Raw genomic sequence first — 12,107 nt, 5'->3', positions numbered from 1 at the left:
TCACCAGCAGTCATAGTTGACCAAGGGAAGGATCTATTGATATTTATTTGCTATCTACTTTGTATACGATAATATGTTAGTGTTAGCTGGGAGCTTGGGTTCTTAGATGGACTGTCTGGCTTCAAATCCTAGTTCTGGCAGTGTGATTTTGGGCAAAGAACTTGACCTCTCAGTGACTCATTTCTTTCCTATGAAATAAGAATCATTGTAGTACCTTCCTCAAAGGCTTGCTGCGAGGTAGGAGACATAGTCTACAGGAGCTCAAAGGAGACACAGGTGTGTAAACAAGTGATTATAATGTGCCACTTGATGAGTGTAGTATTAGAGAGATGAATAAAATACTTTGGTAGCACAGGGAAAAGATGGGAAAAGGGAGATTAACCTGGCAAAAAAGTTCAGTTACAGACATAAAAGACAGACAGACAGACAGACAGACACACACACACACACACACACACACACACACACACACACCCCCACAGCCAAGGCCAAACAAAACAGTTTTTTCTGTCCTTGGGCCTAAAGATAAAGTCCAAACTGGCTGATCAGGTCCTTTATGCCTAAGCTCTGTGACATCCACATCCCTTTTCTCTGCCCCTACTTACCATTCTCTGTCCTTGGAGGCACTTCCATGACTCTATACTTTTGCACATTCTGTTCCCAGACGTAGAATGCTCTTCCATATCTAAACATCTCTGAAGAGTTCAACAGTGATAATGATAATATTACTGTGAGAATAGCCAAATAAACAGTACAAATAATTTCAGTAACTTAAATGTAATAAATACCAGAAATGTACATGCAGAGTCTCATCTAAGCCTTTTAACAACCTTAGGGGCAAGTAGTATTTTTAACCCTTTTTTTTAAAAGAGATGAAGTCTCACTCTTTTGCCCAGGCTGGATTGCAGTGGTGAAATCATAGCTTACTGCGGCCATGACCTCCTGAGCTCAAGCTATCCTCCTGGCTCAGCCTCCTGAATAGCTAGGACCACAGGCACATGCCACCATGCCCAGCTAAATTTTTAAATTTTTTTGTAAAGACAGAGTCTCACTATGTTGCTCAGGCTCCTCTCCAAACTCCTGGGTTCAAGCAATCCTCTTACTTCGGCTTCCCAAAGCGCTGGAATTATAGGCATGAGCCACTACACCTGGCCTTTAACCCTATTTTTTAGTGAGTATATTGAGGACAAAAGATACTAAATAGCCTTCCCAAATCACACACTGGTCAGTAGGACAGCTAGGATTTTACCTAGCTCTGGCCAATCCTAGAGCCTACCTCTTAAATTCTGTTGTCTCTCAAAAGGTAATCCTTAGTGATGTAATTCTACAATTTAAATATCTTAAACAAAATTTTTCTTCATATGTTCCTTACTAGTTTTATCTCCTCACTTATTATAATATCCATTATAATATAATAATTATATTATTATATAATAATTATATTATAATATAATTCATTCTCATTTTTATTTTTTTAAGTTGTGAAAGTAATATTTATTATAGAAAATTAAAAAATACAGATAATCAAGATAACAAGAATAAGGAAATTATTACCCATAATTCCATAATCTAGAGAGAAAAACAATTTTAATCAATAGGGTACATCCTGTATGGTCCCATTTATATGACATTTGGAAAAGGCAACAACTATAGGGAAAGAAACAGTGGTTGTCCAGGGCTGGCCTACAAAGGGCTAATGGAATTGTTCTATATATTGATTGTGGTGGTATTTAATAGTTACGTGACTGTATATATTTTTGAAAATTAATAGAACTGCACACTAAAAATCAGCACATTTTACCATTTATAAATTACATCTCAGTAAACCTAACTGAAAAAAATTACCACCTTGCTGTATATCCTTCCATACTTTTTCCTATGCATATATATTATAAATATATATCTTCTAAAAATACTTTGTACTTTTTATTAAATACCCTTTAGAGCATTTCTAGATTTACAGAAAAATTACAAGGACAGTACAGTGTTCCTGTATTCATCCCCCCACGTTATTAACATCTTATGATACATTTGTTACAATTAATGTGCCAATATTGAAACATTGTTAACTGAAGTCCATAGATTATTTTGATTTCTTAGTTTTTACCTAACATTCTTTTTCTATTCCAGAATCCCATCCAGGATACCACATTATTTTTAGTTAGCATATCTCCTTAGACTCCTCTTGGTTGTGATAGTTTCTCAGACTTTCCTTGTTTTGATGACCTTGACAGCTTTGAGGTCAGGTATATTGTAGGATGCCCCAAAATTGAAATTTGTCTGATGTTTTTCCCATGTTTAGGCTAAAGTACCATTTTCATCACATCTACATTATGTTTTCTAACCTACTTTTTCACTCAAAAATGTGTCAAAAGCATATTTTCTACTTGATAAATATATAAATTTATAGCCTTCTTTTTTTTTTTTTTTTTTTTGAGACAGAGTCTCGCTTTGTCACCTGGGCTAGAGTGAGTGCCGTGGCATCAGCCTAGCTCACAGCAACCTCAAACTCCTGGGCTTAAGTGATCCTACTGCCTCAGCCTCCCGAGTAGCTGGGACTACAGGCATGCGCCACCATGCCCAGCTAATTTTTTCTATATAGATTTTTAGCTGTCCAAATCATTTCTTTCTATTTTTGGTAGAGACGGGGTCTCTCTCTTTCTCAGGCTGGTCTCAAACTCCTGACCTCGAGCGATCCACCCGCCTCGGCCTCCCAGAGTGCTAGGATTACAGGCGTGAGCCACCGCGCCCGGCCAAATTTATAGCCTTCTTAATGATGACAATAGTATTCTGATGTATGGTTATAGCAAAATTAGTTTAACCCATCACCTATTATTGGACACTTATGGATTCACTGTAGTGTTTTCATTATTGCACCAAATGCTACAATGTATATATTTATGCAAACATCTTTGCAAATTTGTCTGATTATTTCATTAGAATATTGTGAGCTGTAGGGTAGCTAAAGCAAACTACATTCACTTTGTTTTAAGGGCTTTTGGTACATATTACCCTCCAGGAAAAGTTGTTACCAATTTGAGCTTCTAACAATAGTGTTTCAGTACTCTGTTTCCTCACATTCTAGCTAATACTGGATATTATTTTTCTTTTCAACCTTCGTCAATTGTAATAGAACAATGTATCTGTATCATGTTGCATTGTATTTAATTGTTTCCCTATTAGCTGCTTCTCCTAGATGGTGATCTCCTAAAGGAAAAGATTATATCCTATTCATTTTTGAGTACCCAGAGTCTGTAAGTTACTACCTGGAAAAAATAGACTCAGCAGAAAGGAGAGGGTGAGAGAAGGAGGGCCTTGAATCCAAAAATGATTGTGTGATCTGACAGTATACTCTATGCTAAGGAGAGGAAGGGTTTTCACCATCATTGGGTGCAATTGTAGACTCTGGGCCAAGGCCCCATATGTATTATATAATCTGAAAGTGTGGCTCTACTCCTGTGAGCTTCAGACCAGGTAGGAGAGAAATCTACACTAGACTGAAAGAGGATAAACAGGATCTTACTATGTTCCTCAAATAACAAGAACAATGATAAGGATTTATTTTACCAACTCTGAAAAGGAGGATCACCTTATAGTTCCTTTAAGCTGAAATGTCATTCATATATTCCCATATCACAGCTTTTTGAAACAATTATGTGTATGTGTGATTTTCAGATCTTTTAGTCAATGCCATCTTATTTGTGACTTTGCTAATCATTAGCCATAGCTGCCAAAAATTTTGTTGTTTTTTTTTCTGTATACTTCCTCAATATGTTATTTACATCCTTTTTTATAAAAGCTTTTCTTTCTCCCCTTCCCCATACTTTGCTCTTCCTAAATCTTGATATCACATATAAATGTAATATACAACCGTAACAATAAATGTTACTGTTTCAATTTATCACTCACTGGAAGAGGACAGTCCAGAAGGAAAAAGAGTATGTGTTTTCATGTTACATTTTTTAGTTTTGTTTTCCAGTTTTGCAAGATTGACTCATTTAGCAAGATCTGAGAAAAGAAAAATGTTTCTGGAGGCCTGATGGTAATTCAGTAGACCTCTCAATTTGTTTTTTTCTAGTTTTCAGGGGGATTATTTTCCTAAAGTGATGCTATTTACAGTATACCTCACATCTAAGAATTTCCACATATGCCTCACAGAGATCCACATCTCTGCCAGTTATCACTTAACCTTGCCCAAGAGTGTGAAGTGCCTTTCCAATATAGGCTGAGAGATTAGGCCCCAAGGTGTGAGATAGAATTTGTCTCCTTCAAAGTAAAACAAGCTTCCACAAGTTAGCAATATGAGAGGGGGAGAAAGAGAGAGATCATAACATATCCTAACATATATTAGGGCATGATGAAGAGAAATTCAAAGAGCCAGATAGGTTTCTGGAGTAAGAAGTTCTTCAGTATTAAAATTAATTTTATAATTTGGATCTTTTTGTGGTCTATAATGAATCTCTTAATAGCTAAATCTATCAGCAGAGGGAAATAATTGATGTTATTTTATTATGTGAAAAGAGACTTCACAGGGTAGTGATAAAATATTAAAACAAGCATTTTGTAGTTAAACAAACCACTGCTCCTGATTGTTCATCAGCTAATTTTTCATAAAATTCTTTTTCTGTTACACATGTGGAGTTATAGACATTTAATTTGAATGTTTTAAAATTGTGTCTTTAGTTTTTTTCTTATATTTTTAGTAATTTATTAAGTTGATTACTTAGAAATTATTCGGTAATTTCTTTTATTAAAGCATTATCAATAATAATTGTCACTTGAAAAGGTAATACTCTCTATTGAAGATAAATTATTTGATGTTCTCATAGCACACTTTGTTGCTTTGAACAAGTTATATTTTTCAGCTAACTGCCTGGACAACCTTACTATTACTATACTCCAGTATAACCTAGGATGTGGAATTGTTTTGAGATGAATACAGGTCAAAAGAAATAGGTGAGAATCAATGAGGAAGTTAAACATCATTTAAATTACCAACATGTCCACCTGACACTGCAATTGAGAAGGAAAAAAGAGGATCGGAATTGAGTTTCAAGAAGCAGCCTCTTACTTTTCCTATCTTTAAAGGATCAAATTTGATAAGGAATCTAGAGTGTTTCCTTGACAATCGGAGGAAAGGAACTTTGGGCTCATAGCCTCCTCCGTCACACTAGAGCTTAGGCATTTCATAATTAATTGATAATCCTCAGGCATTTAGGTAAACTAAAGTGAATATATCTGACTGCATCCTGTTACTTCATTCCAGAATATTAAATCTTTTAGAATAACCAGGATATTACCACATTAAATCTTTCATATGTGAAGTTAGTCATACAGAGCTCCTAATAATGTATTTCAGAAAACAGGTTTCCCAGGCTCTTGGTGGAGTAGCATGCAGACTGATTTCAGCTTAGTCAAATGTTTTGATAAAACAAGACCTTTAGATGGAATAAGTTCAGTCATTATGTAAACCAGTCAAGACATTTTAACCAACTCTGTAAACTCAAGATGGTGGAGGCAAAATTCCTCACATAAAACAGTAAGAGAACAATAAGAATTATTCTCTGTTCTGTACTTTGTTTCTATCATGTCTCTAATGTGCTCAAAAACCTCCTGTCCTTCCGTATTTCTTAGAGAAGCATTTCCCCAAATCTGTGCATGGAAGACTAGTACTCTGTAAGGTATTAACAGATCTTGCTGAAAAATAGATGCCTGTGTAGTTTTTCCAAAATGTATTTTAAAATCTATATATGTAAGAAATTTGTAAACATCTTTAAGAAATAATTAACATGGAATAATTTGCCTTTAAGAAATGAAATGCCAACTTCTATGCATCAAAAATCACTTTTAAAAAGTTATAAGACAAGGCTGAGCACGGTGGCTCGCGCTTGTAAACCTAGCACTTTGGGAGGCTAAGGTGGGAGGAACACTTGAGCTCAGGAGTTTGAGACCAGCCTGAGCAACATAGTGAGACCCCATATGTACAAAAAATAAAAAGATAGCCAAGTGTGGTGGCATGCAACTGTAGTACCAGCTACTCAGGAGTTGAGGCGGGAGGATTGCTTGGGCCCAGGAGTTGGAGGCTGCAGTGAGCTATGATCACACCACTGCACTCCAGCCTGGGTGGCAGAGTGAGAACCTGTATCAAAAAAAAAAAAGGTTAAAAGACAGTAGACACTGCAGAAGATACATGCTATACATGTAATTGACAAAAGTTTGGTTTCTAGAATATATTAAAAATGTAGGCAAAAGAAATAAAAATATAATTCACACAGGAGAAAATAAAAATGATCAATAAGCACATGAAAAGATATTCAGACTCACTAATAGTTGAATGCAAATTAAATGAAATACCATGTTGACTCAGATTGGCAAAAATTTTTAAAAATCTCACAATATTAAGTACTGTCAAGGTGAAACAGGAGTTTCATACCTTGTAGGTGGGGATTCAAATAAATACCACTTTGGAGAGTTGGTTGGTAATACCTAGTAAATTTAAAGATATGCTTAACTCATAATACAGTAGTTCTACTTCTAGATAAATTCACATGTGCATAAGGAAATATATACAAAAATGTTCTTCACACCATTGTTCATAACAGTAAAGATAGGAAGCAACATACATTTCTAAAAATGCCTAAATAAGAGAATGGACATATCATGAAATAGTTATTCGAGATTCAGTGAATGTTTATTGAGCACCTGTAGTATGTCAGCACTGTTCTCAGCATTGGGGAGATATATCAGCAAACACAACAAAAATATCTACCCCCACAGAGCTTATGTATTATTAGTGTGGTGGTGGGGAGTGAGGAGTGGACAGATTTTTTGCGGTAAGAAAAACATGATGTATAAGAGACAGTGACATGTGATGTGGAGAAAAATCAACCAGAAAAGGAGGAGAGGGAGTAGGAGTTGGTTCTTGGGTGGTAAAGGAAGATCCCACTGTGAATGTGACATCTGAATAGGACCTGGAGTGGCAAGGGAGCCAGTCATACAGATATGAGAAGAGTACTGGAGGCCCAGGAAGCTATATGTGCAAAGACCTTGAGGCAGGAGGATTCCTAGCATGGCTGAGAAAAAGCAAGGAGGCAGGTGCCTAGAGCCAGGTAGGCCTGAGCCCACTTTGAAGACCACTGCTCTAATACATGAGGCAAACTTTTACTGAGCACTCACAATATGCCAGGCACCATTCTAAGTTTTTTACACATATTTTGTCATTTAATGCTTACAGTGTTCTTAGGGAAGCACTAGTATTTAGCCTCATTTTGTAGATGAGGAACATGAGTCACAGAGAAGATAACTTATTCAAGATCAGTAAATTGTGTTGTGCTGATTCAAACCCAAGAAGAATGGTAAAGCAGACCCTCTTAGCCACTAGGTGAGCTGCCTCTTGCATTTGTTCTCTCAGGAATGTTTCCCCTAGTGCCATATGTCTTTCCCATCATCCCAGGCTGTACCTTGGGTCACTTACTGTCCTTTTTCATTGTTGTCACCTAGAATTTGGGTACCCTTCTGTCTTAGTCTTTTTCATCTTGCTATAACAGAATACCACAGACTGGGTAAATTATAATAGACAGAAGTTTATTTCATTTGTGGTTCTGGAGGCTGAGAAATCCAAGAGCATGACACCAGCATCTGGTGAAGGCCTTTGTGCTGGCTCACCCCATGGTGGAAGGTAGAAGGTCAAGAGAGTGCAAGAGCAGAGGAGGCCATACTGGCTTTTTATTAAGAACCCACTCCTGCAATAAGGTCATCAATCCATTTACCTATCACCTCTTAATGGCTCCACCTCTTAATACCATCACAATGGCAAATAAATTTCAACATGAGTTCTGTAGGGGACATTCAAACCATAGCACCTTCTCTTCTGGAATTTGGGAAGACATGAGGTGGGACAGTACCTCTTTTCCCTGGCCTCTTTTTCCTTTCCATCTCTCTAACACTAACATAGTAGTCTTGTTCAGGTCTGTGCAAATTTCCTTGGTGAAGAGTTGGGACACATTCACAAGGGAATTTTACAAGTTAAACGTTCTCTTGAGTGTCAAAAGAGAAGGCAAGTTAAGACTTAGGTCTTTACAGGAAGATATGTCCCCCCTGAACACTTTCCTTATTCTGAATAAGAGAATATTAAGATGGCTCTTCTGTCCTCCTCCTTTTAAGTACCTCCTTCTATGGAATCTTTATTATCTGGGCATGAGATTCAAACTTTATTAAATTTTTTTAATTCACTAGTTTTTTTCTGATTTGGTGTTAGTGGTAATATTTTCCTCTTTTATCTACCACACATTTATAGTGTTATTCCATTTCTATTATAAATTAAACTTTTCTAATCACACTCATTCCTCATGAATTTGTGGCTAAAAGAAGCCAGGTTTGGCTGGGCATGGTGGCTCACGCCTATAATCCTAGCACTCTGGAAGGCTGAGGCCAGAGGATCACTTGAGGTCAGGAGTTTGAGACCAGCCTGAGCAAAAGCAAGACCCTGCTCTACAAAAAAAAAAAAAAGCAAGTTTTAAAAGAAAATCCATCATGAGTCTCTTACATTGTGTCTGAATCCACAAACAGACAGAGCTCTGAATACTTCAAAGTGGAATTGAACTCTGGCACCAGCAGTTACTAAAAAGCTAGGAGGTGAGTGACAAAAACAAGGAGTGGTGTTTATGGTGCATCCTACCATTTGGGTGTAAAGATATTCTCTGCCAGGACACCTGAGACACTGAGAGGAGTGAGTGTCTCTGGGGAGAAGAACCAGGGTATTATGGCTCAAGGGTAGGAGAAAGGGAAACTTCCTTTTCACTTTGTACAGTTAGACTTTTGTTTTTCTTTATCATGATACATAATACATTTTCAAAAAAGTGATAAAAAACAAATTAACATTCTGGAGGTGAGCTATTGAAAATGTTACAGTGATTTTTAGAAAAGCCTATTTCAATAATATCCTACTTGGATATTACAAAATATTCAATACTCCCTTTGCTACAATGCACCTTGTGAAATGCAGTTTTTATTAACATATTATACATCAGTGAAAGCAAAATGAAGGAATAGAATTGATGCAATGTCTGATATGAGACCCTGACTAACAACACAATCTTAACGTCAAGTGACCACATTAAAGGGAAAAAGATCCCCTTCTCATGTTACAATATTTTTGCATGTCATTTTGTATAATAAAAATATAAAATGGGAGATATGTAACATTATATATAATTTTTTCTTGATAAAATAAATGTTTTGATTCTTCTGTGGGTAGGTGTGTCAAAAGGGGGGGAGATCAAATTTCGATCATTTATCTGAAGGTACATTTTTGGCTATTTACTTTAATCCGGGCAGGCACTATACCTACCAATCTTCTGGTGGTGTTTCAAGGTGTTATTATATTAAAAATTTTTAATTTGAATGGTTCTCCATCAATACATTGTAATGTTAAAGTGCATTCTGGTCAATTAACTTTGGAAAAGGACAGAGATAAACTCCTCAGTCCTTCTCATTCTGGTTCCCATTCCCACTTCTTCTGTGAAACTTTCCTTCAGCCAAAATATTCTACCCTTTGTCCCGTCGTTCCACTTCATGCCTTACATTTTCCAGGCCTTGACCTTATACCTACTCTCAGCTGGACACCCATTCCCGTATTCAACCTTTAAAACTGAATCTATGCTTTAAGGTCCAGAGTAAATCTACATTTTCCTTTAGGCTTTCCATGACCATCCCCAGCTACAGTGACATTAAACTCCATTGAACCCTCTTGTACCATTTCTTTATCTATCTTGGTCTTTATCATTTATTAGGTGCAGTATGTAGAGCAATGGCCATGATCATAGTTCATTTGGTCTGCTATAACAAAAATACCATCGACTGGGTGGCTTCTAAACAACAGAAATTTATTTCTCACAGTCCTAGAGGCTCGGAAGTCCAACATCAAGGTACTGGGAGATTCAGTGGGTGGTGAGGGCTCACTTCTGGTTTCATAGCCATGTTCTTGCTGTGTCCTCATATGGCAGAAGAAACGAGGGGCTCTCTGGCTCCCTTTTATAAAGGCACTAATCTTACTCATGAGGACTTTGCCCTTATTACCTAATCACCTCCCAAAGGCCCCACCTCCAGATACCATCATATTGTGGATTAGGTTTCAACATATGAATTTTGGGGGACACAAACAGTAATCTATAGCAGCCCCTAAAGATGTCCACATCCTGTTCCTCAGTACCTGTGAATATGTTAGGTTACCTAGTAAAGTGGATTTGAGATTGTAGATCAAGTTGTGTTGCTTATCAGTTGATCTTAATGTAGGGAGATTCTCCTGAATCAGCCTGGTGGGCCTAATGTAATCACAAGTGTTCTTAAACATGGAAGAGGGAAGGCAAAGAGAGAACTAGAATACAGCATGGGAAGGACTCTGCCGAACATTTCTGTCTTTGAAGGGGGCCACAAGCCAAGGGATGTGGGTGGCCTATAGAAGCTAGACAAGGCAAGGAAACAGATACCTTCCTGAGCCTCCAGAACATATGCAGCCCTGCTGACACCTTGATTTTAACCCAGTGAGTTTCATTTCAGACGTCTGACCTCTCAAACTGTAAGATAATAAATTTGTTGTGTTTAAGCCGCTAAATTTGTGGTAATTTGTTACAGCTGCAATAAAACACTAATATACTAGGATTACTTATTTATCTTTTTAGGTATTTTGACATTATTCTATTAAGTGATTGTAAATTCTGAGAAGGTGGGTATCAAGCCTTACACATCTTTATAGCCAATTTCAGAATAGTGTATTGAGTGTAGAATATGTTGCAATCTGATTCTAAGAATTCAGAAAGAAGGGGGGAGAATTAAGCCACTAAGATGCTATATACTGATTCTTAGATGTCATATCTGCACGCATATGTCTGCAGAGCAGTCATTCTTAGCTATCTACCCAGGAGGGCAGTCATGCTCAGCTGTAATCATTCTGATAGTGGCCCTAAGTATTTATAATAGTATTAAACAACTCTCCTGAGCTACACTTGAAAGAGAGGCATGAGACATGTATACAGCTTCATTGTAAGTCATTAATTCAATACATATTGATGTGAAACGCTTCAGATTGCTTTTTATTTCTATTTCTTTGAGACAGAGTCTTGCTTTGTTGCCCAGGCTAGAGTGAGTGCCATGGCATCATCCTAGCTCACAGCAACCTCAAACTCCTGGGCTCAAGCCATCCTCCCACCTCAGCCTCCTGAGCAGCTGGGACACAGGCCTTTGCCACCATGCCGGCTAATTTTTTTTTCTATTTTTAGTTGCCCGGCTAATTTTTTCTATTTTTAGTGGAGATGGGGTCTCGCTCCTGCTCAGGCTTGTCTTGAACTCCTGACTTCAAGTGATCTTCCTGCCTTGGCCTCCCAGAGTACTAGGATTACAAGCGTGAGCTACCATGCCCTGCCCAGTTTGCTTTTTATGTGATTCCATTGCTGCACTGCTGTACGCAAAACCAATAGTATGCAAAGCACACATTCACAGTGTGCTTATTAAGAGCCACTGCAATCCAAAAGGTAGGGCCTCTTACCATCTCTGAGGAACCTGAGGGGCAGATTAAGTTGCTCAATGACATAGAGCTTGTAAGTAGTGGAGCAGTGATTCAACCCTGTTCAGCCTGTTTCCAGAACCCCAGCTTTGAATTTTAACTTACACTATCTTAGTAATTTATCATGAATTCTTTCATGTCTCAGGCCTGAGGTGTTTAGGCAAAAGGTCAACAGATGTTAAATATAGGTAGCTCTTGTTCTATTCTCCTAATTTTTTCCGATCACATTTGTTTCCTGATCAGAATATGGAAAATATACTCAACTTGAATCTCTATACTTTTCTGGGTAATTTGCACTTTGCAAAAATTTCCTCCTTCATGAACATTTGGATTAGAAATTAAATTTGACATTTGGGTTCCCAAAGAACATGTTCTTATTCTATTTTTTAACAGTAGATTATCATCTATATAAAATAATTTTAAGTATAAATAATAAATATATCCAGTTGGTGAAATTTTGTGTGACTTTTGTGTTCTTTGATCTTTATTTTCTAAATTCTTTTTTTTTCTTTTTTGAGAGAGACAGGGTCTCTCTTGTACTCAGGCT

At 37.2% G+C, this 12,107-nt stretch overlaps 1 long non-coding RNA gene across 1 annotated transcript in view; it reads left to right on the top strand.

Moving 5' to 3' along the window:
* LOC123633315 overlaps window positions 1–12,107 on the top strand; it is a 22,032-nt gene extending 9,925 nt beyond the window's left edge. The window contains exon 4 of the long non-coding RNA XR_006733572.1: window positions 12,087–12,107. This is a non-coding gene — a long non-coding RNA (uncharacterized LOC123633315). The remainder of the gene's footprint in view (window positions 1–12,086) is intronic.

This window comes from Lemur catta, chromosome 2, assembly GCF_020740605.2.
Source record: "Lemur catta isolate mLemCat1 chromosome 2, mLemCat1.pri, whole genome shotgun sequence".
Lineage (NCBI taxonomy): Eukaryota > Metazoa > Chordata > Mammalia > Primates > Lemuridae > Lemur > Lemur catta.
The sequence above is the reverse complement of the archived record's forward strand: the minus strand, read 5'-3'. Positions and strand labels throughout refer to the sequence as shown.